Below are 27,335 nucleotides of genomic sequence, written 5' to 3' on the forward strand. Positions count from 1 at the left end.
TAACTGAAATAGTACATAAAATAAATTTTCCACATATGTGGGGGAATCCAAAGCTCATATCTCACCCATGTTGTGTCAAATAAAGAAGTGGACCCTCATTTAATGCGGTAGGTTGTCTAGCTTATAAAATGATAGGTCTTGTAGGACTGCTAAATTCTTCCTACACATAGTAAGCATTTAAATCAAGACAGCAAAAATGTAAAAACAAAATGCATTTTCATGTCAATTGCAGATTTCTTTGTCAAAACCTTCACATAGAAACCTGCTTTTACCATTTCAGAAAGGTGGATTATTGGCAAGACAAGAACTACAAAATATTTATTTGTGGTATTTATAGGACAAAACAAAATCAGGTTTGCTTTTGGTTCCTTTTATTTAAATTTCAATAAACACTTTTTATAATTTACTTTTTTATGTATTCGTAAAACGACTAAAGGTATTTTCTGAAACTACAAAGTCTTCTAAAAAAAAAACAAGGTATGATTTGTGTGGGTTCTGCATAATAAAACCCAGTGACATGAATGTTGGAAGTTGACGAGCGGAAAGTTGGTCATTTGCAGTTACAAAGTTTTGATGTTGTAACACTGGAATCTGCACAAAATTAAGGAAATTGTATCAGATGTCTGCAATTCCACACACACAATATTAAGAAAGCCATTTAGACTTAGGATGATAAAAAAAAAACATTAACCAATAACGTGTTGCTTAAAGAATATCATTACATCACAACCACACACTATCTAGATCTGCTTAGCTGCAATGCTTCTATACTGACCATTACAACTAACTTCATATAGCTAGAATGACTTGTCTTCCTACGCAGTAGCAAATAGCTTTGTGTTCCATGCCTGACTATGGTGTATAAGTTTGTGAGTTCAAATCCTGGGTATGGAATGCTCGGAATTGTCTATTTCAAATAACTAAATGACAAATGTGTACACAAATCACACTATTAATGATAACTCTCAATTTAAGTGTATTAATATGGTATAGGATGGTGGTTCTCAATTTCAAGCCTCAAGTTTTCCCAACAGGTCATGTGTTGATGTCTGTGGAGGCAGATGTTATGATTTACAGACATAGCTAAATTAATGAACTTACAAGCGCATGATTATATATATATATATATATATATATATGTATATATATTCTGTCAAACAATTAGGATGGCACTCCTAAAGACTTGTCAATTGCACAAAAAAACGGGGCAGACACAGCAGTGTCGATTTCAACGTTTCATGATATAAATCATTTCGTCAGGAACACCATACAAGTAACATCCACATACCTTTATACCAAGTCGTGACCCAGTGCAGTGCTCCAGCCGCCGCTATCCGAGGCGCGATGGCGTCATCACAATGCGCATCAAGCGCCGGCGTCACTACTGCCTCAGGGGGTGGGGCCAGAGAGAACATGTGCACAACCCATCACCATGGAGACAGGTACAACAACAACAATGCTGCGGATGCAGAACCTGTGGGAACAAAGCATACAATGTCAGTGAGCCCCAATGCAGACTCCAGGCACATAGCTGTGGATAGAAATCCTACAAAAATGCAAAAAGACACAACAATGTTAAATGCAAACAACATTACAAAAATAACATTACAAAAATGACATTACAAAAATGCAGGGGTCAACAAGGGAAGGACAAGGAAAAGGATCCTAATGTCTCAGGACCTATACCTATACGATAATCAGGAAAGGCTACACGAAAAGGTCTAGATAAAACAAGCTAGTGATAATTGTTCATTAAGCCCCAAGGGATATACAGTCTGGAGCTCATGTATCCAAAAGGCTTCCTTGCGCAACAATGCTCTACCTCGATCGCCTCCTCTCAATCTTGGGGCAATCCAGTCTAAGTGTCTCAGATGCACTACTTGCTCTTACTTGGACATTGGGGATTCATTTATGCATCCCAGATCTGGCAAAAAGTATAAATTTAGGCATTCATTAACCCAAACCCTCCCTTTTAGTGCCTAAACCTAAGTCTCCCCCTTAATGCCTAACCCTAACCCCCCCTAGGGATGCCTAAACCTAACACCCCCCCCAAAAAAAACCCCTAATGCTAACCCCGCTATGGTACCTAAATCTAGCCCTACCTCCCCCCCATGGCTAACAGCAAAGACACACCAAACGTACCTGGTTCGAACTGGCGTCTATCTGTGTTCCGGCATTGGGATTAAGATACTGTAGGCGTTAATATTTCAATGCCTGTCTTAAGTCCCGTGTCAGACTTCCAGTGACAGGATTCAGACCTGTGGCATACCATCCCCTGGTCCGCTAACTATATCCCACTAAAAACACTCTGTAAATCTGATTATTTCCTATATTGCTGTTTTACCCTGTTACAGCATTTAACAACTTTTCAGCTGGATGCTTCTGTCTGTCTCCTGTAATAAGTTCAGCAGGTCATTTACAGTTTACAGCTTCATTCTGCGTTCAGTCTGCTGTTCCCACACTGAAGTGTCAATCCTGCCTGCTGATTATACCTTCTATCCCTAGTCACTCTGGGCCTGATTCAGACCCGCTCGCAAGCGCTATGCGCTCACAAGCAGGTCGATGGTGGCCCAGTGCGCATGCGCATGATGGAGCCGGCTCCGTCGTGTGCATGCGCAAGACCTGGATAGCAACGGGCAAACCGCCGCTCCGGGTCTCGTACCAAAGGGGGCGTGCTGTTGATGTTGAGTGAAAGCACGCCCCCTATGGTGGGCGGGCCGGGGGCGTGGCTGCCCAGATGGAGGCGTTCCCATGGGAACGCCTACCATCTGGGGCCGGCCCCACTGACATCACTTGTGATGTCAGTGGGAGTGCTTTCGGCTCTGTTAGAGCCGAAAGCACTCTGGGGCTTGCGGCAACAAGACCCTACCACAAGAGTCTCGTCGCAAGCCAGATGATTGCGATGGTCTTGACCATCGCGACCATCTTCCTGGCCGCTCGCTATAGCTGTGGGTGGTCACTAACAGCTATGCGAGCGGCCAGGAGGCCGCTCTGAAAAACAAGAAGAACGGCCCTGATTCAGAGATTCTGTCAGAGCGTCCGGCTCTGAATCAGGCCCTCTGTGTGATTCCCTACAGTCTGCATCTCTACACGCTAGTGCTTTCCTGCGGTGCGCAGCCTTCCATACATAAGTGTGCTCCTGCCTGCTTACCCTGAACACCTGTTGGAAGCCTTATTCTGTTGTCTTTGTTACAGCATATTTATATGCATGTCAGAAATTACATATGTAGCCATGCTCATTTGCACGCATCGCGGCATGGATGGTGCCCACGTCTATGGCCTGCTCACGTGTATGCCATATATTTCAATGGAGTAAATGCCGGCTGCAACAAGTCACATCCTGGTGAGTGCTTCGCTAAACTGTGATGCATGTGCCCATGTGCACGCATCGCGGCAATGATGAGCATGACTACATCTGCGGACCGGGTCTCTGTGTGTAGTCTCCAAGTATATTCCTACAAACAGCTGCCCTCATCTGCTGAACCAGAGCAACTTCCAAAACATAATTTCAGTATATTGTTACTTCGACTAAAAACTAAACTGGCTGAATTCCTCTCAGCAACTGTGCTGTATACAGAGATCCAGCTTCCATTACAGATCCTACTTCCAGAGGAAGCATGTCATAGAGCAGATGTTCCCAAGTACGGTCCTCAAGGCACCCCAACAGTTCAGGTTTTAGAGAGATCCATGGTTGAGCACAGGTGGTATAATCAAATTGACCAAGGTACTAATTAAGTCAACTGTGGTCAAGCATGGATATCCTTAAAACCTGGACTGTTGGGGTGACTTGATGACCAAGTTTGGGAACCTCTGTCATAGAGTGTAGCTGTTTCTTTGGACTATCATACAGTTCTTAAAGTACCACTCACCTTCAAGTGCTCCAGCTACTGTACAACTCATCTGCCATCTCACCTGCTCATTATTCCGGCAGCAGTCTATCCGTTATTCTGGTCTCAGTCTGGATATAGTTAACCGGACCTAGTCTGGTCTTTAAGTGGGCTCCAGCCCAGTTATACTAGCAGGTGCTAGCTTGGCTATTATTCCTTTCCCAGTCAGATACTGCTAACTTTTTCGAGTCTGGACTCCAAGTTGGTTCCATCCCTGTGATACTGACAGGTCCCAGTCCCACCATAATTCCAGTCCCAGTCCAGATACTTCTAACATATTCCAACCTGGTTATTATTCCAGTTCTGTCCAGACTACATTTTCCATTCCTGTACTACTCCAGTCCAGCCACATTCCCCATTCTAGTTCTACTCTGGTCCAGCCTACATACTCCATTCCAGTCCTACTCCAGTTCAAGTCAGTTACTTACAATGGTCTTTTACTCCAGTCCTGTGCCAATGACAAATTCAGGATCTGACAACCATTGACTTATCAGCTGTTTATAGCTATAAGTAATATGGGACTTGCTGAGACTTATAGTTCCACAACAAGTGATAAAGACAAAGCAAGTAAAAGAAATACATGGCTTTCCAGTTGACAGGAAAATACTGTAAGCCCAAAGTCTGTCGGCATCGGAAAATAAGTGGGAATGGCCTTGCTGCTGTGGGCGTGGCCTCACTGCCCAAACCCCTGTTTTTTGTAACATCGGCGTGCCGGAGGTGCAGTCTGCCCCCGGGGACCAGCCTGTGTGAAGTGCTGGCTCCCTCACTGTGCTAGGAGCCGAGTGCTGCACTTAATGCAGCACCCAGCTCCTGTCACTGAGTGGGAGCCAGCACTTTGTTGTCAGCCGAGGGGGCTGGTGACACCCGGATACAGCCCGCCACCCCCGCACCCCATTTGTGACGCCAGTGCCCAGCAGATCCTGTTAGACTCTGGCAGGTTATTGTGAGCCTTGTAGTTCCACAGCTGATATCAACAATGCAGCAGACTGAGTGACCCAATGGCTCTCTGACTGCTCTAAATCTGCGGGTCCCCACATGATCTCTCTTCTCCTAGGACTTCTGGTTCCTGAAGCACTCTACAGTATCTAGCAGATGGATCAAACTATATACAGTATGTGTACCTTTTTAAAAAAAAGTGATTGCAGACACAAGGCCTTATCAATATGGCTGCCAAGAGTCGACCCTGGTCTGGGTGAAGGGGGGCGTGGCCTTCAGGAAAAAAAACATTTGCTGCACACTGCAGTTGCTGTGAGCCCCTCAGCCCAGCGCAATCCAGGGGGGCAGTCTCCCTTTACAGCCTAGCACACAGCAGCTTGAAAAAGCTCCCGGACAGGAGCAAAATGCGTTGATAAGGGTTAATTGCCCATAATCCTTTGCTATACACCAGACAGTGGAATAGATACAGAAGCTCCTATTTGCACTGTGCTCTTCCACAATCCATACGGCAGATGGACCCGGCGCACAGACACCTAGCCGGAGTGAATACCAGAGATTCCAGCTGGTACAAAGTGCCACATCCTCCGCTATCGGTGATCGGAGGCGGAGAGGAGAAAAACACTGAGCACCAGAGAATCTAGCCGGTGCCACACATCCCACTCTCGGTGATCGGATAATAGCATGGCAAGCACTGAGAGGCTTGGCACACTTACAGTGTTGGAGGAGACCGAATTCCAAAGTTCTGTGTATCTCATCAACTTGCCAGCATCTCGGGATTACGCTCCACTATTGAGCAAACATTCCAATTATAAAGACCCAGCTGGTGAGCATTAAAATGTCAAGACTCTGACTATTTACTAAGTATCGGAGGATTGTCTCAAACAATAGATACATTGTGCATAGAACAACCTTAGCAACCAGCTGATGAGCACATTAGTGTCAGACTCTATGTTTATACAAAATATTGGAGTATAGTTTTATACTGAACTACCATGCATATAGTTACTATTGCAATTGGATTATATTGGGCATTGTATTATTATTTAATTTAGTATTTACATGTATTAGAGTACTATGAATAATAAACATTTGTATTATTATAGGAAGCCTTTTTTGTCATTCAATCAAACATATTCCTATTAACTAAGTACTTCTAACATTAGCGCAGTTCACTGGGGGTTTTTGTCTATAGCACACAGCAGCGTGTGCTGGGCTTCTCAGCTGACAGGGAGGTGGGTGGTGTCGGACCCGGGGCCCCCCAGGGCCCCTCCAGCAAACCTGGGCCCGGGTATTAGTACCCACTCCCCCCTCTCGGCACCCCTGCTTATCAAAGGACCTGGCCACTATTAGACACATAGGGGGCGATTCAGACCCGGACGCTAAGCTGCGCTCTCTTGCAGCTGTCAGGGGGCGGATATGCAAATGCTGCGATCACACAGCCATGCTAAAGGACGCCCTCTTTGACTTAGAGAGAGCCGGCAGAGTGAGTGCACGCCGGTGTAATGACACCCACTTTTCTTTTTTAGCACACGTCATCTCCAGGAAGTGTATGATTAATCAGAACCACCGAGGTAATCGGAGCTGCACGCAGCCCTTGAGGTAGACCCTACCCCACCACAAGCACTGCGATCACTACAGGCTGAAATACAACCAGGTGACGTGTACAATGACGCTTCCATGCTAATTATGCACGCCCAAATAATGCTGTTTTGACGCTCAGACACGCCTGAGTTCGCACAACCACTCCCCCATTTTCAAGGACTTTTCCCTGTTGCCACCAACAAACGGCGCTATCTGTCACTCAAAGTAGCGCTCAGTCTGTGGGCTTCGAGTGGGCATTTCCCCATCGCACAGACTAGTTCGTGCATGCGCACTGCGAAGCATGCAAATGCGCAGATGGCCACCAATAGCTCATAGCAAGCATTCGCGGCTTAGCGTCCGGGTATGAATCGGGCCCATAGTTCCCACACCATCAAAACCACCAATGTTAACATTTGCATTCAGCAGTGTGTGTATGTATATATATATATATATATATATATATATATACACACATATATAGTCTGTATTTCACAACTGACCATTAAGTCAGGACTGAGGGCCTGATTCAACATGGATCACAATTCTGCTTTTACGCAGGCACCACAGTTGCTAATGTCAGAGGTGCTATTTAAATGTAAGCATTCACATTGTGTACGCAGCCTGACATAAGGACATCCAAAACAATCGGAAACATCGAGTAACATCGGATCCATACACACAGGTAAGGCAGTTCAGACCTCACTCAGGAATTGCTATTTTCTGTGCACGCTATGAGGTCTCAGGCGGCATCTGGAATCGCAGTGGCTAATTTATGTATGCCCATTCAATGGCGTTGAAACGCACTGGCACGCCTGCGTTCGCCCATCCACCCCCCATCACAACCCGCAAACGGCAATTCTCGTCAATCACTCTGCTCTGGGTCTGCGTAGCTTCTGCAAACACAGTTCTCATCGCAATTGCTAGTTCATGCACAATGTGAATTAATCGACCGATTGCGTGCGAATTAGCAACTGCATTCCTTGCTGAATCAGGCCCAAAGTCCTAAGTGAGAGAGATGGTCACTTAAATTTGTGTCTGTCCCACCAAGGCATATAGCAGATTGTCCGAGTCTCTTCTGTCGTTATCTTCTACGACAGTTAGAAGCTGATCTTTTGCATTTGGCAACTGATTTGCCCCGAGGTTTGTTATATCGCCCACAAAATAATTTTATTTCCATCTCTAATTTAAGTAGTTGCAACTTGCAAAAGAGGATATTGCTCATTTAGGGAAGTGACGAGGACAATTCACTTCTCTAAAATGTACGGGTCAGTTTTTGTGTAAGTTCCACAAAGCATCTTATATCTGCTCTTGAGGATAAAACCTTTGAGACATAAGACCTGTAAGTAATTGCTGAAGATTTTATAATATTTTAAAGTTAATATGGTACATGTTCAATTAAAAATGCTGAATACAGATTTTAATATATTGTAATAGCTACCAATGATTTTCTTTTATATTTAAAGTATTAACATCTAAAGGAAGTGTTAGTACATTGGGATTTTTTATTATCAGGAAACCAATGGATTTCCAATGGTATCTCTATATAACAAATGGGGCAACTTACCTTTATATATTGGGCATAGCACTGTGGGCCTGATTCAGTAGCATACACAAGTGCGATTAAGGACACACATTGACCAATTGTTTATTATCACACATGCGTATAAGCCACAGGCTGTCAGCATTTAGGGGTGGTGACGGGGGTGGTTGGAAGAACACAGACGAGTCTATTTGAATGCTGTTTCCTGGGTGGACATATTTTAGCCACTGCGATTGCAAGACACCTCTCTGGGTGCGTCTAGACTTGCAGTTTCTGCAGCTGGTCAGACCTATTGTAAATGCTACATAACTGGTTCATGTGCGTTGATGGTAACGATGTTTACGTGGAAGAGCGACCTTGGACGGCTGTGAGAAAGAAGCATGAGTGGGAGTCTGTTTGCTGTTTACAGTATTTATTTTTTGCTGTACTGCACACAATAAACATCTCTTAACATTATTTTATTATAATTATTATTATTATATAGTATTATTAATATTATTTATTTTATTATTTTTATAGCTTCAAAATACTAAGCAATTCTGTTCATTCAGGGGATGTGGCTTACAAAGCTGTAACTAGACATTTTGGTGCCCTATGCCAGAAAGATCATTGGTGCCTCCCCCAATCGTAAACAGGGACAGTGCGCACCGCAGGCATACATGCCAAAAAAAGTGCATAGTCTCATAGTATGCCACACGGTAGTGTCCCTTATTTACATTACACTACATACCTGTAGTAGTGCCCCTTACACATTCCACACAGTACAAATTCCTTCCCCACTACACCTCCCCCCCTTACACATTATGCCAAACAGTACAAATTCCTGCCAATTACACATTATGCCAAACAGTACAAATTCCTGCCAATTACACATTATGCCAAACAGTACAAATTCCTGCCAATTACACATTATGCCAAACAGTACAAATTCCTGCCAATTACACATTATGCCAAACAGTACAAATTCCTGCCAATTACACATTATGCCAAACAGTACAAATTCCTGCCAATTACACATTATGCCAAACAGTACAAATTCCTGCCAATTACACATTATGCCAAACAGTACAAATTCCTGCCAATTACACATTATGCCAGACAGTACAATCCCCCCACTCTCCCTTACACATTATGCCAAACAGTACAAATTCCTGCCAATTACACATTATGTCACACAGTACAAATTCCTCCCCCACTACACATTATGTCACACAGTACAACTCCCCCACTCTCCCTTACACATTATACCACACAGAACTCCCCCACTCTCCTTTACACATTATGCCACACAGTACAATCCCCCCATTATACATTATGTCACACAGTACAAATTCTCCCCAATTACACATTATGTCACACAGTACAATCCCCCCATTATACATTATGTCACACTGTACAAATTCCTCCCCCACTACACATTATGTCAAACAGTACAAATTCCTCCCCCAGTACACATTATGTCACACAGTACAAATTCTCCCCAATTACACATTATGCCACACAGTACAATCCCCCCATTATACATTATATCACAGTACAAATTCCTCCCCCACTACACATTATGTCACACAGTACAAATTCTCCCCAATTACACATTATGCCACACAGTACAATCCCCCCAATATATATAATGCCACACAGTACAAATTCCTCCCCCACTACACATTATGTTACACAGTACAACTCCCCCCACTCTCCCTTACACATTATGCCACACAGTATAAATCCCCCCTTCTCCCTTACACATTATGCCACACAGTACAACTTCCCCATCATCCTTAGACATTATGCCACACAGTACAATGCCCCCTTCACCCTTACACATTATACCACACAGTACAACTCCCCCCCTCTCCCCTACACAATATGCCACACCGTACAACTCCCCCCTCTCCCTTAAACATTGTGCCACAAAGTACAATTCCCCTATCCATTATTACACATTATGCCACACAGTACAACTCCCCCACTATCCCGTATGCATTATGCCACATAGTATAACTCTTCCGTTCTCCCTTACACATTATGCCACATAGTACAACTCCCCCCTCTCCCTTACACATTATGCCACAGTACAACTCCCCCCTCTCCCTTACACATTATGCACACAGTACAACTCCCCCCATCCCCTCTTACACATTATGCCACACAGTACAACTCCCCCCATACCCTCTTACACATTATGCCACACAGTACAACTCCCCCCATACCCTCTTACACATTATGCCACACAGTACAACTCCCCCCATCCCATCTTACACATTATGGCACAGAGGGCTTACACATTATGCCGGGTGTAGCCACAGTCTTCGTTCCAGCCTATACCACCTTCTCTGGACTGACTGGGCTGCAGCCCAGCCCCCATGCTGAAGGAATGGCTCCTCGGCGCAGGGCACTGTGGGACTGGGCTGGGAGAGACGTCATGATGACTCTCCCGCTCCTTGAATACACTTCTGCAGACGGGGGAGGGGGCGGACCTCAGGGGGCAGGCAGCTGCAGCGCTGCTTGCTGTAATGTGTAATAGTAGCGGTTGGCCCAGAAGAGAAGAAGCCGGGCACAGTTACTATTATACATTGCACCAGGCAGTCGCTGTAGATAAAAGGCAAATAAGAGGGGTGATCGCGGGTGGAGGAGGCCGGTTCCACCCACAGGTCATGTATGCTCTGACTTAACACAAATAACATAAAATGACATAAAATGACATGCAACAACATCAGTTACTACTGAGTACAAACTATAGAGATGATTTTAGGACAGACAGCTATTTAATTATGTATGATACCTATATACATTTTATTTAGCATAATTAACAGATTTTATTACTGTACATCAGAAAAAATATATATAACCTGCATAGTACAGTGTGCTTTTGCAGCAGCTACAAATCCAAATGTGGATAGTGATTAAATAAAAATAAATGGATTAGCGCTTTTATGGCTATTTAATGTAAATGTGTAAGTCCTTAATAAGTAATAAGATTTCATTACATACCCACTTCAGGAAATAAAGGCCCTGATTCAGAGCTGGACGCTTTTTCAGAGCGCTCGCTGTGAATCAGGTTTTTTTTTTTTATGGAACCGGCCTCCAGGTTGCTCGCTAAGCTGTGGGTGACCACCCACAGCTTTTGCGAGCGGCCAGGTGATGGTCATGATGGTCGCGACCATCGGGACTTGCGACGAGACCCTTGTGGTAGGGTCTCGTTCCCGCAAGCCCCAGTGAGCTTCCTGCTCTAAATAGAGCAGGAAGATCACCACTGAAATCATTGGTGATATCAGTGGTACCTCCCACAAACAGCAGGGGTTCCTTCGGGAACGCCTCCGTTTGTGTAGCCACCCCCCCTGCCCGCCTCCAAAACAAGGACGAACTGTCAGTCACAATCGACAGCTGCCCCGTTTTGGTGCGAGACCCGTAGCGACTGAGCACCCGTCGCTGGCCGGGCAATCGCACCTGTGCACGCCGGAGGCGGCGCATTCACAGGAGGCAAACATAGACCCGCTTGCGAACACATAGCGCTTGTGAGCGGGTCTGAATCAGCTCCAAAGTGCAATAAAAAAAGTCATGTCAACACACTGAGTATAATCAACTTTAATAAATCTCCATCTCCACAGTGGCGATTCACATTGAGAGATTGACAACATTATACATTATAAGGTGGAACCAATGTTGCAAGTACAGCCAAATATTGGTTAAGTTGCTACACAGGTTCTGGAGAGAAGTACAGAACTGCTAGCTAAAAAGTCTATTTGTTATGTGTGTTCCTGTCACAGTTTTTAGAAATATTTTCTCACCCTTCTTATGTAAATATGATAAACCATATGCAGAGTACATGGATATACAGTATGTAGATATTGATTAATTGGTGTTGCAATTGTTTTAACCCTGCGTCAGGCGCAGCTGGCATGACAGGCGCCACAAAGCTGTTCTCGCTCACCTCTACGCCACAAGGGGGCGCAGGGGCCTGGGCCTCCTAGTACCTTCCTATCTCTAGGTGCTGTTTGAAACCCCCCTAGTCAGTTTTCCCGCCACCTGCGTGGAGTGCTGTAGTGACCTTCCTGGCCTCTCAGGCTCATTGCGCCCGAACTCGTCCGACTTTTGAAGGTACAGGTACGTATTTCTTTTTATTTTCTCACAATTTTGTGTATTTTGCTCATTTTATGAATGAAAATGACAAAGGTTGTGGGTATTTTGCGGAAATATGTAGGTTTGTCCAGGGTGGCCTCTTAGGCACACTGCGCCTCTTACCATTTAGTATTTTTTGTTTTACTTGTTTCAAGGTTAATAAATGTGGTTTTGTGAATCAGATTTCCATATATTCTCTCTTTGTACATCCTAATGAAGGTCACTGATCACTTTAAGAGCCTTAGAATTTAGTTAATTAGGTGCTAATGACGATTTTATAACAGGCGCCTGTCAGGCGCACTGTGCCCAAACCCAGAGGTGTGCCTGACGCAGGGTTAAATAAGTGAATACAGTTATATTTTATTACATTGATGTGACTAGCGCACCACTACATTATTCCTTTTTCCATATATAAAATGACATGAAACAGAAGGTAAAGCATACATGCCTACCCTTCATGGACTTGCGGGAGGCTCCCGATATTTTGAGTAACTCCCCGCATCCTCGGAAGAGTAGGCACTTCTCCCGCATTCTACCCACTCCCTAGTAAAGTGGGGAGAATTTTCTATGGGATCGGCGGGGCCTAATGAAGCAGTTCTAAGCAAATGGCGACATTTAGTCCTCCCCTCTAATCAAATATACCAGATTCCCTTCATTTTACCGTGAGGGGGTAGTCAATAATGATGCAGATAGTCTGATCTCACACCATCACCATCCACCTGGTTCTCCTCTCCGGGCAAATCCCGGAGAGGAAAATATAAAGGTCAGTAAGTATGGGGTAAAGATGGCCCTGTCATAGCACAATTTCTATATAGGAGTTGTGGGGTACACTTGATACATAAGATACAATAGAAGAATATATATTGCAGTTGTTGGTCAGAGTTCATACTCATGATTATAGACAATGTTCTAGATTCTGACTCCAGGAAGTTAGAGATTACAGGTTGAACACTAGTTCCTTTCTGTAGGCCCCTGATGGGCAATGAGTTGCCCGCATTCGGCCCTGAAACCCTTGCGACCCATAAACCCTTCTTCCTTCAGTTCCATATTTGTTTGGTAGAGCTTAGTAATGTTTGTTTAAAATATCTGCTAATGTCTTATTACATATAGCGGTCTATTTCATTAATGTTCAGCCCTTTTTCTGGTTCTGTGGGGTTGATAAGCAGTTTGTGGATACAGGCACTATGCCAGGTCCTTCTTCTGATCTGTTGGTTCTGTACTAGTCTCTGGCTCTGGATAGAGTGCTTGGATACATGATATACAGTTGGTGGATACAGGCTCTGTGCTAGGTCCTGCCTGTGGGCAGTTGGCTATTACAAGCTCTGTACAAGTATCCAGCTCTAGGCAGAGTGCCTGGATACAGGATACACAGTTGGTGGATACAGTCACTGTGCCAGGTCCTGGCTCTGGGCAGTTGGTGATTACAGACTCTGTACTAGTCTCTGGCTCTGGGTGTTTGGTGATTAAGGACTCCATACATGTCTCTGGCTCTGGCAGAGTTCCTGGATACAGGATACACCGTTACAGGCACTGTGCCAGGTCCTGGTTCTGGACAGTTGGTGATTACAGGCACTGTGTTAAAGAACATATACATCTAGTGGGATTGGGGAATCAGGGATATTCAACATGTTGACCAAACTCAGTTCCCTGATCCCAACCTGAAATATGCAAATCAGGGATTTTTAGAATGTTGAATTTCCCCGATCCACTGACGGAACACAAATCATTGACGGCACTTGGTGATTACAGGGGTTGTGCTAGTTCCTGGCTGTAGGCACTTAGTGATTACAGACACTGTGCTACTTCCTGGCTCTGGGCACTTGGTGATTATAGGCACTATGCTAGGTCCTGGCACTGGGCAGTTGATAATTACAGGGACTGTATTCACTGTTTATAGAATGCTAGTTACTGGTAGAGCTGTAACTAAACTTATGGTGTCCTAGGCCAGAAAGAGCATTGGCACTCCCTGAAAAAGGGACATGGCCTCATGGGTAAGGGCCATAACAATTCTGATTTGTCCAATACAATGATGAAGGGGCACCGATCCTGTTGTACCACTGTTACTCAAGAAGTGCTGGTAACACCTGGGTCAGGAATTGGTGGCTGTGTTCAGGACTGCTACCATAAATTGTGGGGCAGATAGCTGTGTGTGCTAAATAAAAGAGGATGTGACTGAAGGTGCTTGGGGAGGTGGACAGAAGTAAGGGGGTTGGCCAGGGAGCAGATAGGGGCAGCCAGGAGATCCTGGCTCTGGGAAGGTGATGAATATATGTACACAATGCTATCTCCTGGCTCTGGGTAGGTGATGATTTCAAATATATATATATATATATATACTCCATCTACTACTTGTGTAGCACAAGGTAGAAATGTCAACCAGCACACCGTTTGAAAAAGTAGCAAAACATTTAATAAAGTCCCATAATAGGGTGAAAAGCCATCACAGTAAACACTTGTTAGATGTCATCTTTAGAAGGGCACCTACTCTTAAAAATAGATTGGCACCTACTAAACTATCAAGAATTAAGGAACAGGACCCGAATAGTTTTCTTAATAATAATAAAGGCTTCTTTCCATGTCCACGCTGTAAAATGTGTCAGCATTGTAGTAAGAATAAAAAATAATTCTACAATGCTGATAATACGAAAAAATTTAAAATCAACAGTCAAATTGATTGTCTCACTACCTCAGTCATCTATATGATAGAGTGTAGGTGTGGGAAAAAATATATAGGAAAAACAAAAAGGCAATTAAAATTAAGAATTCTGGAGCACACAAGAAATATAAAAAATAAGATTCTTAATCATAGTGTTCCCAGACACTTTTTGGAATGCCAGGGGTCGCTGTTAATTGGGTTCTCCTTTAAAGGGATTGAACATGTAACATTAGATGAGAGGGGGGGAGATTTAGGTAAAAAGTTAACATGAAGGGAGACATACTCGATACACACTCTGAATACTATGAGCCCTCACGGTTTAAATGAGGGATGTGATATTGTTCTGTTTTTACTTGAGTAAAAAATCCAGCTGATTGTGTTATAATTATAGAATTGAGAGGTTTTTTATATTTATATTTATTAATATTAATTAATGTATTAATTTTTTAAAAAATATATATATTTTTTAAGAATGATATATAAATATATTTTTAACATGTATTGTTGAGATTTTGCACAATATTCTTTCGTCAGACTTGCACTTTATATATTTTTAATTGATATGATATGGTTTACATAGATAGAAAGAAAAAAATTCCATATATATGTTAATATTTGGGTAATCTCCCTGTCTTTTATTATCTGATATTCTATTTGTTTTCTATGTTTTTTTATGGGTATTTCATCTGGTTGTACTGTATTCTGTAATATACTTTGTAGGTTTATTAATTAAATGTAGAACAATTGATTAAATAGAACATGATGAAGATAATGTGCAGATCGCTGTTTTCCTATATGGTGTGGTCTTTCTGAAAAAAGCAAAGAACTATAATCTATGACAAAATGGTGTCTCCCAGTATAAGAGACGTATTACTATAAGTACTAAGTAATAATGAAAGGAATTACATATGGGACTACAAGAAATGGTGTCCCGATGACAACTAACTAAATAGGATTACTGTGCTGCACTACTGTCGACAAAGCAAGTAAAATATATGATTAAAAATGAATGTGTTAGATTGTGTCAATATAGGAAGTGATTAAGTACTAATTCACGAATGTATAAGCAATTATCCTATTATGCAAACAGCGATATTCTAAGTGTCAGCACTATAAAATGGGCTTAAGGCAAAGGTTAGCCACACCCACTGATGAAGTCTCCATGACAAAACGCATTTGGGGCGTGGCTTGGTGACGTCACGATGCCGTGACACCGCCGTTACCTTGGTGAAGTCTGTGCTAGGGAGTCAGAGCCTAGACGCGAGCACCGCTAACACCGGTCTATGGTTACAAGCGCTGCTGTTTATATTCAGGCTGTTGGTGCCGCTCTGCGGCTTCATTGAATTCCGTGACGTATTGCTGTAATATGTGTACGCTGCTTGCTGGAAACTTAAGGGTAAGTTTTTTACGTGTGCTGTATTTAATAAATCCTTTACCTAACTTACTGTGGTGCGCACTCTTCTCCTTCTTTGACTAATATATATATAAAAAGCACTAATCCACAGCACTCACCATTCCTAGTTTTGGGGTGCAACATGGTATGTGACCACATTGTTTAAATAGAAATCACAAGGGCTCTGCACTCACCATAATAACTAACAATAATTATAAACTTAATAAACAGTGGGGTTTTGGTTCATGAATTGATCAATGCATTTAAGCTGGCAGCCCCCGTCACGGGACCCCACTTTACTGCAAGTCCCTACTCTATTGCTCAGAATTATAACATGGACATAGCCATCACATTAGTGTTAAACTCAGGGTATGCTATCAAGGTTTAAAGCTCACAGGAACTTTGCTTTTAAATGTGAGACAGTTACCAAGCACACCTGTTGCAAAGCACCTAGGAAAACAGCTGACACAAGTTAGATAACTAGTTAAAAGGGGTGCATATTATATTATATATAATCTCCACAAGGCGGCACTCCGTGTGAAAAACGACCAAATGTGACAAGATGCTGCAGACAGCATCTTGTCACATTTGGTCGTTTTTCACACGGAGTGCCGCCTTGTGGAGATTATGTTCAGTTCGTCCTGTTTGGCCCGGCCCAGGACATTGTGGAACCCGTGAGGGCCGGTGATCTGGACTTGTGTGTATATATATATATATATATATATATACACACATACATATATATATATATAAATATATATATATATATATATATATATATATACATATACATATACATACACACACACACACATATATACATACATACATATATATTCACATGCACACAGTATAGACAGAGAGAGGGGTTGAAGGGAGAAAGAGATACAGAGAGAGGGAAAAGAGAGAGAGGGGGAAGAGGGACAGGGAATAGAGAGAGAGGGATGGAGGAGAGAGACAGAGAGGGAGTAAGGGGATGGAGAGAGAGAGGGATGGAGGAAGAGAGACAGAGAGGGAGTAAGGGAATGGAGAGAGAGAGAGGGATGGAGGAGAGAGACAGAGAGGGAATAAGGGGATGGAGAAAGAGAGAGGAATTGAGGAGAGAGACAAAGAGGGAGTAAGGGAATGGAGAGAGAGAGGGATGGAGGAGAGAGACAGAGAGGGAATAAGGGAATGGAGAGAGAGAGGAATTGAGGAGAGAGACAGAGGGAGTAAGGGGATGGAAAGAGAGAGGGTTGGAGGAGAGAGACAGAGAGGGAGTAAGGGGATGGAGAGAGAGAGGAATGGAGGAGAGAGACAGAGAGGGAGTAAGGGGATGGAGAGATAGAGGAATTGAGGAGAGAGACAGAGAGGGAGTAAGGGGATGGAGAGAGAGAGAGAGAGGGATGGAGGAGAGAGACAGAGAGGGAGTAAGGGAATGGAGAGAGAGAGAGAGAGGGATGGAGGAGAGAGACAGAGAGGGAATATGGGAATGGAGAGAGAGAGAGGAATTGAGGAGAGAGACAGAGAGGGAGTAAGGGGATGGAGGAAGGAGCAGGAGAGAGAGAGGACTGAAGCCTGCACACATACCTGTTGCAGCTGAAGGAGACATCAGCCTTCTTATGGGGACGGGCACTTCACTACATTAGACCCCGCCCCCTACAGAGGCACCTGTGAATCATGGCACTATGTCAACAAGGGGGCGGGGCTTCTAGAGGCAGCCACTAGAGGTCCATCAAGCAGCGTACTGACTGTCAGTGTGCTGTCTGTGTGATTCTGCTGGGAGTCGGCCAGGGTGAATGGCCAGCTTCGGTCAATATCTGCGGCTGTGTGGGGGCCCCCAAGGTGTGGGGCCCCTGGATGACCGCCCCATCCGCCCCTCCTATAATCCGGCCCTGACCATACTTACCGACTTTTGAAAAAGCATTTCAGGGAGATTGAGAAAGTAACACCTATAAGCGCATGTGGACGTGTACTGCTACATCTGAGAGGCGTGTCATACATGTGATGGGAGTGTACTGCTACATTTGAGAGGTGTGTCATAAACCTTACTTACATCCAAATGTAAACGAGCCCAAAAGCAGTCAGTAAGATCTATTTGTTGATAAAATCACAATGATACTTTTCAGAAAATGCATGTAGCCATAGGGATCACTGTGCCTTATACCCAATGCAGGGAAATTATACTAATGATCCCATTTGAATGTATATATCTCTATCTAATGGGAGTAACGTGCAATCAGGGAGATTGCTAGAATCTTCAGGTGACAGGGAGATTGTCACTATTTCAGTCTCCCTGACAATGAGGGTGAGTTGGCAAGTACTGTATGTTTTTAACCTTCAATAGAAAAAAAATCAGCGGTTTGGTTGGTAAAATCATAACAATGTGTGACAATATGTGGGGATATATGGTAATATCAAACCCAGAGTAAAAACAGGGTTGTGATAAATCTACACCTTATGTTTTGTTCCCCTTAAAAAATAATGTTTGTTCCCCTTAAAAAATAATAAGACCATCTTTCTTTGCTAGTGTTACAAGCTCATAATCATTAATGTGTTTATTTATCACAATTAGTTCTACTAATTCACTACACATCTCACATTACAGAAGTCGGTGGCATGGGTGTATGGGTATTGCTGTAGCACTACATTAAGTGTCCTTTCAAGGAAAGTGCAGCTGCATGGTAAAGTTCTAGAAGTTGAATATTTAGTTCCCAAAAGTCAGAGGAACCAGAACTACAGATGTGAAATGTACCAGCTCATTTGCAGTGGGTGCAATCTAAGTGTGTGCTCTCATAATCACCCATTTGTACCCCTCAAGGAAAATATATGTTATATATGGTCAGTGTTAGTGAAAATCTAGGTGGGTGGACACAGTATGCCCAAGGGAGTGTGGACGTATAGCAGGGAAGGAGGAGGGTACCTGAGCATGAGGGGGTAGGAGGGGATTCTATGTCTCAGTATGAGTTTAGGTGAGTGAGGGTGTGTGCCTGAGTGGAGGAGGTGATTGTACTTGAGTGTCTTTGGGTAAGCACGGTGTACACGATGTGTACCCAGCCAACCTGTCGTGTGATGGGACCCGGCGGGAGAGACATCATGATGACTGTGACCATGATGCATTTGGCAGCATGGCCCTCGCTGACGATGTTGCCTGTCGGACCTGTATGCAGGTCCAATGGGAGATGTCACTGATATTGCATGGGAGTGCGCATCTTCATCGACATTGCGTGTACACGCTAGACGATGTTGCCAACATGTTGTCCAATCTGGATGGATCGGACGACATATTGTCTAGTGTGTACCGGCCATTAATGCCGACATGCATTAGTGTGCTAATGTGACCTCTAATATTTTATACCCAATAAAAATATATAATAGATTACCAATTCACATTATTTTGTTTCCATAAAGCCACATACTGTATAACACTAAGGATGGTCATGAAAATATTGTACTATTTGAAGGGTATAAAATACAGAAGTTTCTTATTATAATGTATTTGGACACATTATTCTCTTTTAAAGTGGTAAAATGAAGTCAAAAATGAATTCACATTGAGCTCTGTAGTCAGAATTATAATAACATGATTCCCTGATACCTATCCATCAAGTGGAAATTTCTGTTGGTCTTTACAGTATGTTTAACTGAAGGCTGTAAATTTTAACATTAAACCACAAGGGTTTTCTTGGAGGGTTGCCACTTTAAATTTGAGATGTGCAGTTCGGTTTTCATGAAATATGAACACACCTGAATTTAGGGTTTCTGAGCCGAATTGAGTCCCATTTTGGAATCACTTTGGGGTTCCGAGTGGGGCTTGGGTCTGCTGTCAGTTCGGAACTCAGTTTTAGAAAATAAACTTTGGTTTTGGATTTCATGTAAACAGGTCCAAATTACATGACTTTAGCTGTTTTGTTTTTATTGATTTTTTTTTTTCGATTTTAAAGGATTGCATAACCGAACAAAAACCTAATCCAAACCAAAAAATTTGAGGATTGTTTTGCTAAATCTAAAACCAAAACACGATAATGAATTAGAACCAAAACAAAGGGGTCCGCACACATACCTACTTTAAACTAGAGATGAGTGGATTAGTTTTGCAGAAAAATGAAAACAACTGAACATCAGTTTCCTAGGAGAAACCAATCCTGGCTCAGGTTTTCCAGCCAAGTTTGGATTTCAGAACAAGGTAAAACATCACTTTCCCAGAAATGTTGAATTTTACATGTTTTGGGTTGCATATAAGAGTCCCTCCCTTGTAATGGGGTTGGGTATGGATTGCTGTCAGTCAGGATGCCGCTGTTCAGAATACCGACACTGGAATCCTGACAGCCAGATGTAAGTATGCTAGCACTAATCCCTACCCTAACCCTCCTTCCCCAGTGCCTAAACCTTACCACCCCCTTAGTGCCTAAGCCTAACCTCCAGCTCCCTGCAACCTAAATCTAATACTCCCTCCCCTGTGCCCAAACCTAACCTCCCCCTCCTTGCAACCTAAATCTAATACTCCCTCCCCAGTGCCTAAACCTAACCTACCCCTTAGTGCCTAAGCCTAACCTCCAGCTTCCTGCAACCTAAATCTAATACTCCCTTCCCAGTGCCTAAACCTAACCTCCCCCTTAGTGCCTAAGCCTAACCTCCCCCTCCCTGCACACTAAATATAGTACTCCCTCCCCAGTGCCTAAACCTATCCCTCCCCATAGTGCCTAACCCTTACCCCCCACCCTAACCCCCAATACTTACCTTCGGGATGCCAGCGGTCAGGATGCTGGTGCCGGGAACCCAACACTGTCAGAATTTTGGCACCAGTATTTAGTCTGTTGGCATCCTGCACTCCAGGATGCCGACTACATCCCCTTGTAATCATGTGCCATTTCACATAGGAAAGCATATGGAGAGGGCGTGGGCTGTAGTCTTGGTCCAATTGATGTCAATAGAGAGAGTTGTGGGGTGCAAAAGACTGCAGGCATCTTTGTAATTGTGTATATGTTTGTCAGTGTGTATTTTTTCACTGTGTGTTTGCTTGTCGTATACTAGTAGCTCCTGCAATCCAGTGCAAACAGGCTCTTGTGTATGTTTTTGAAGTGAACTTGAAGTGAGATGCTCCTAAAATTGTGTTTCACAGGGATACCTAGCTACACTGCAGTTTATATTGTCACTTGGGTATGAGGCAGTGTGATTTCAAGCTTAGTTGTCCAAAAAATACTTGGTCTCATTCAGACCCAGTCGCAAGCACTGAGTGCTCACAACCGGGTCGATGTTTAGGCCCTGCACATGCGCAGCGGCCGCACTGCGCGTGCACAAGCCCCGGAGCGAGAGAGAATTTCTCTCGTTCCAGAGCTCATTACAAAAGGGGTTGCTGTCGATGTTGATCGACAGCTTGCTCCATTGTGTAGGCGGGGCGGGTGGTGGCTACACAAATGGAGGAATTTCAAGCGAACACCTGCCATTTTGTGGGTGGCCACACTGACATCAGCAGTGATGTCAGTGGGGAGCTTCCTGCTCGATCAGGGCAGGAAGCTCCCTGGGGCTTGTGGTTGATGAGACCCAACCTTAGGGTCTCGTCGCAAGCCCCGATGGCCGCGATGGTCTTGACCATCGCGACGATCACCCTGGTCGGTCGCTAAGCTGTGGGTGCGGCCTCCTGGTCAGTCTCTAAGCTGCTAGCGACCAAGAGGCCACACTTAAAAAATCAAGTGGCCACCCTCATTCGGAGAGAGCGATCACTTCTTGCGACCGCCTCTGAATGAGGGCCACTGTGCTCTGAGTGAGCTACACCAAAAAGACGACATGTTTTCCTTTTTTTTAAATTACTAATCTTTTATAATTCAATTTAAATTATATTTCAAAAGTGTATTTTTTTGAGAGCCAGCGTAAACTCATGTTACTACTAGGTGTGGTCATGTCACCATCAGTTGCACTTCAAAAATAATAAGTGCAAAAAAGACATTTGCCCTCATTCAGAGGTGCTCGCATAATGCGAGCACTTGTTCTGAATTTGGGCGGCTGCTTCTCTTTTGAAGTGTGGCCTCCTGGACGCTAGCTAAGCGACCAATCAGGTTGATGGTCATGATGGTCAAGACCATTGCGACCATCAGGACTTGCGACGAGACCCTAAGCTCCCCCAGCGCCTCCCACACAAAACGGTAGGCGTTCCTTAAGGAACGCCTCTGTTTGTGAAATCACCCCCCACCACGCTTACAAAATGGTGCAAGCTGCCGATCAACATCGACAGCCGCCCCTTTTGTAGTGAGCTCCGGAGTGAGAGAATTTCTCTCGCACTCCGGGGCTTGAGCATGTGCAGTGCGGCCGCTTTGCGTGCGCAGGACCTAAATATCGACCCGCTTGCGAGCGGGTCTGAATGAGGTCCATTTTTTTCTGGTTTAATAAAATACATGGTAAACCTTTAATAAAACAATTGAAATCATATTTCAAGAGTGTATGTTTAGGAGAGACAGTGTATATTACTGTACTTACTGGGTGTAATCGTGTCCCCATCAACTGCAGCCCAATATATGTGTAAGAAATGTTTTTTTCTGGAATCAAGTATTTTATAATTCGATTTAAATTATTTCAAGAGTGTGTGTTTTGAAGAGGCAGTGTATATTACTGTACTTATCATCCTCACTAGCAATCAGAGGTAGTCCTGAATCCAACTTGCAAAGAAAAAAAATGACTCCTCCGCTATCCAGGGTTTCCAAGAAGAATCCTTGCGCATTTGGTCTGCTGCTGGAAGGTGAATCTTCATTACAGAAGGAGACCAAGAAGACGACTAATTGTTTAACAGAAAATTGTTTTGTGAAACTATAATTTACAAGAGGAACCAAGTATGACAGCTGCCATCCTGTTGCACAGTAAATCACTGAAGCAATGACTGAGCTATGTTAACATTAGATTGGCATCCATAATCCGCCATCAATGCATCTGGTTTAAGCCGATTAGTTGAGGTCATGTGTTATTCTTATCCTACAAAATGCCATTGTAGTGACTATCTGCTTAACTACAGATATATGGACAAGCAGTACTGGTCAAATGAAAGATGACATGATTGCCGGTCTGATTCAGCAAGGGTTGCCATTGCGATTACACTCACAGATGGCCAATTGTTACTATCTACGCATGAGTGAAGTTGCCACTGTGTGTGAGTACCCTGTCCCTGACCCGCTCGCGAGCGCTGATTGCTCACAAGCGGGTCGATGTTGCAAAAGTGCGCATGCGCACAACGGAGGCGGCTCCGTCGTATGCAAGCGCGAAACCCGAATAACTATGACCAAGCCGTCATTATGGGTCTCGCACCAAAGGGGGCATGCTGTCGATGGTGATTGACAGCACGCCCCCTTTGGTGGGCATGCCGGGGGCGTGGCTGCCCAGACGGAGGCATTCCCATGGGAACACCTACCATCTGGGGCCAGCCCCACTGACAACACTAGTGATGTCAGTGGGAGTGCTTTTGGCTCTGATAGATACTCTCATTTTTATGCTAGCTTCTGAAACCATTTTAATTGTAACCAATGAATTGAGTATACTGCCAGCCTGAGTCTGGTCATACCCTTAATTAAACTACTGCCAATTATCTAGAGTTAATGGAGGATATTAAACTAAGAAAATCCACTAAGTATGTTGGACTGGTAGATCCAGTTCTTTATTTTATTTGCCATAACCAATGGGTATGCTACATCTTGCAATTGGATCAGTATATTTTGGCATCCTTGTTTGGTCCTAGGTTTAAGTCCTATGTAATGTCTTTCTTTCCAACCAACACAGATCTTATGAGATGTTAAGAGATCCTGGCAAGCAAGTTGTCAGCTCAGGTGGCACATAACTGTCACAACTCCGGGTGGTATTCACTGCAGATTCTGCAAGTTCCGTTAACTCTGCACATGTGTGCACTGAGCAGGATTTGGGGTGCATTACTGGCATCCCTCATGGCATTGTTCCTTCTGAGCCTGCAAAATGGATGGAGCCATCTTGTCCATTGTCATGTGTTCAGATCCAGACCAATCCTATCCAGTCAGGTACTCAGCTTATTCTTCCAGCCAATCTGGATATAGCCAAGGGTATAAAGCTTCCAGGTCAGCAGGGCCTGAGTTGCCAGTGCCATAGGTCACACAGCTCTGCATGTGAGCTTTGTATCTGTGCTCCCTTGTACTCCCAGATGGTTCCTGTGGATCCTGACTGCTATTATGAGTCTGTTAGCGATTCCACTGGTGTTAATTCTGACTTAGGGCCTGATTCAGCAAGGATCGCAATTGCAAAGCTTCACACAGGCAGCTTTGCAATTCTGTTCCTTGCAATAATGCAAATGCAGCAGGAGGTGTATGACAGCCCCTGCTGCATTTGCGATCCCAGCACTGCAACATAGGTTGAAGTCTAGGATCACTCTTGCGACCATCGCAACCAACGATTGTCACAATAGTGGATGGCGCCGGGGCGGACCACTAGCTGAGTAAGCCTCTGCCTAGCCAGCTTGCAAGCCCAGAAGACTGCATACATACATGCAGTCCCTGGGCTGGCCACTCCCGGAAAATGGGGAGAAACACCCTGATTTCAGGAAGTCCATCCACCGCCACCATCACTCCTTAAATGTCTCTGCCTGGCAATCAGGCAGAAGCATTCAAGGTTCTGCATGCAATTAAGCAGGACCCATTCTGCACACTTGCAGAATGAGTCCTGTATATTCACGATAATCGGGAATCTGAGTTCAGCAATTCACTTGCATGCACTGCTGAATCAAGCCCTTAGTTCCTTAGCCATAGTCATCGGTGCAAGTCCAATAAGCCTCATCATCAGTGTAAGTCTGATAATCCTCAGTCATCTGTGCAAATCCAATATTCCTCAGCCATTGGTGCAAGTCCGATATTTCTCAGCCATCGGTGCAAGTCCGATATTTCTCAGCCATCGGTGCAAGTCCGATTAATCCTCAGCCATTGGTGCAAATCTAATTAATCCCCAGCCATCGGTGCAAGTCCGATATTCTTCAGTCATTGGTGCAAGTCCAATATTCCTTCGTCATCTCAGTCATCATTTACCTGTCTAGTGCTAGCCCAGGTGACCCAATCGTGGGGCTGCAATGGGCCCATCGGGCTCAGCTGTGCCCAAATTCCCTTGTGAGATTCCCTGGCAAAGACCACCATCCGGGTAAGACTCTACGCGCCTGCTCTGGGTCTTCATCAACATGCTGCTGCTAGTTTTAGTTCCTGTATTTACCTCCTTTGTGGATCCAGCTTGTAGTGTCCTATTGATGCGAAGAACCTACATCAAGCCATCCACTTTTTCACATTCTTCTAGTCCAAAGACACAATCACAACAAATCCTGACAACACAAGGGCCCGGATTCAGACCCACTCGCAAGCGGCTGTCCTCTCGCAAGTGGGTCGATGTTGTGTACTGCGCATGCGCACGACGGCGGGAGCTCCGTCGTGCGCATGCGCCAGACACGACGAGCGAAGGATTTTCCTTTGCTCGTTGTGTCTGATCAAAGGGGGCGTGCTGTCGATGTTGATTGACAGCACGCCCCCTTTGGTGGGCGTGCCGGGGGCGTGTCTCCCAAAGGGAACGCCTACCATCAGAAGCCGGCCCACTGAAATCACTAGTGATGTCAGTGGGAGTGATTTTGGCTCTGATAGAGCCAAAATCACTCCGGGCCTTGCGGTTGAAAAACTTAACCGCAGGCTTTTGCACGCAGTTTCGATGGTCGCGATGGTCAAGACCATCGCGGCCATCAAACTGCACGCTCTTATAGGCTGTGGGTGGTGACCCACAGCTATACGAGCGTCCAGGAGGACGCTCCATAATTATGGAGGGCGGCCCTCATTCAGAGCGTGAGCTCTGCTCAGAGCGCACGGCTCTGAATGAGGACCAATGTCTCCTGCTTCAGCTTCTCTTGCGAATACTACTGCCAGGAAATTAATGACCTTTTTCAAGAGACCAACTGGTGCTGATGATTAGTTAACTCAACATTATGACATCTGGTCAGGCTTAAAATAATTGCATACATATATTGACACCTTTACTGTGACTCAAACTGATACAGTAAGCAATAGGATGGTGGACGAATACGTTAATGACAATGTACAAATTAGACAGGAGCAATGATAATATTTTCAGAGAATGAGCAATAGTTTGCAAATGCGCATGTGCGAACACAGCACTGCGCATGCACGGCGATTGCAATGCGATCACGTTCGTCCAGAGGATCCACTCAAAAAGTGAGTGACAGGTAGTTAGCTTTTGGGGATGGTAACAGGGGGGTGGTTTAAAAAAAATGCAGGCCCGTCTGACTGTTTAAATGCCATTTCAAAGACGTGCATAAATTAGTCATTGCGTTCTCCTGCACAGAATGAGACCTTTGTGTGTTAGGAAAACTGCCTTACATGCTGTGTGACTCTGCTGTGTATCGATGGTGCAGATGTTTATTCTGTTACACATCATTGGACAGATATGAGAAGGCAGCAGTGGGCGTCGCTATGCTCAATTCTTCTTAGGAAGGCATTAGCATATTTTGGCAACTGCGATCCATGAGAGAATGTATTACCGCCAGTCTTTGAATACTGGGAGTAAAAAGATAATTTGGAGCCCTGCATCACACTAGCTATGGCATACATAAGCTGCCTTCCCTCCAGTGTGTACTCGGAAAGAGTGTTTAGCACAGCTGGGAACCTTGTGAGCCATCAGAGTAGGAGGCTACTTCCAAAAATGTGGAAAAAATTATATTAATCAAAGTGAACTACAAATTCAAAGAGGAAGATCTTTGCCAATAATTACAAAGTATAGAGACATCTGTAATGCTGAAGAGTCCATCGTGCACCACTTTTCATTTTGGGCTTGCCAAGATAGTGTGTGTTTGAATAGCTGCATATATTCCTGTACTGGGTATTCTGGCCTCGAATCAAAATTATATTAATACAAAGCAAAATTCTGACCGCATGAAGACTTGTAACTTTGTATTACTGTATTGATGACGCTATATACTGTATAGTGTGTGACAATTCAAATTGTTTTCTGTTCTTTGTTAACATCATTTTACATCATTAAAGCAATACATATTAGGCTGGCACTGTGACAAAAACACATTAGTAAATATAATTATTACCAGACCTACTTATCACTAGATTACGATACAGCGCTACTTGCTCTTAATTGAATTATTTATTTTATTTTTGAGATGAATGGTCCGGTTCTGCTTGGATCTTTATGCCAAATTTGATTGGATTTATCTTCTTGGCTATCCAAAACAAGTGAGAACCT

The 27,335-nt window shown here is 44.1% G+C and overlaps 1 long non-coding RNA gene across 1 annotated transcript in view; it reads right to left on the reverse strand.

Moving 5' to 3' along the window:
• Positions 1-374: 374 nt before the first annotated feature.
• Positions 375-27,335, reverse strand: part of LOC148509085 (uncharacterized) — a 55,281-nt gene continuing 28,320 nt past the window's right edge. The window contains exons 2-3 of the long non-coding RNA XR_015869491.1: positions 1,289-1,474; positions 375-591 (exon numbers count right to left, since the gene is read on the reverse strand). This is a non-coding gene — a long non-coding RNA (uncharacterized LOC148509085). The remainder of the gene's footprint in view (positions 592-1,288; positions 1,475-27,335) is intronic.

This window comes from Taudactylus pleione, unplaced genomic scaffold, assembly GCF_031769625.1.
Source record: "Taudactylus pleione unplaced genomic scaffold, aTauple2 ptg000332l, whole genome shotgun sequence".
In the NCBI taxonomy this organism is placed as follows: Eukaryota; Metazoa; Chordata; class Amphibia; order Anura; family Myobatrachidae; genus Taudactylus; species Taudactylus pleione.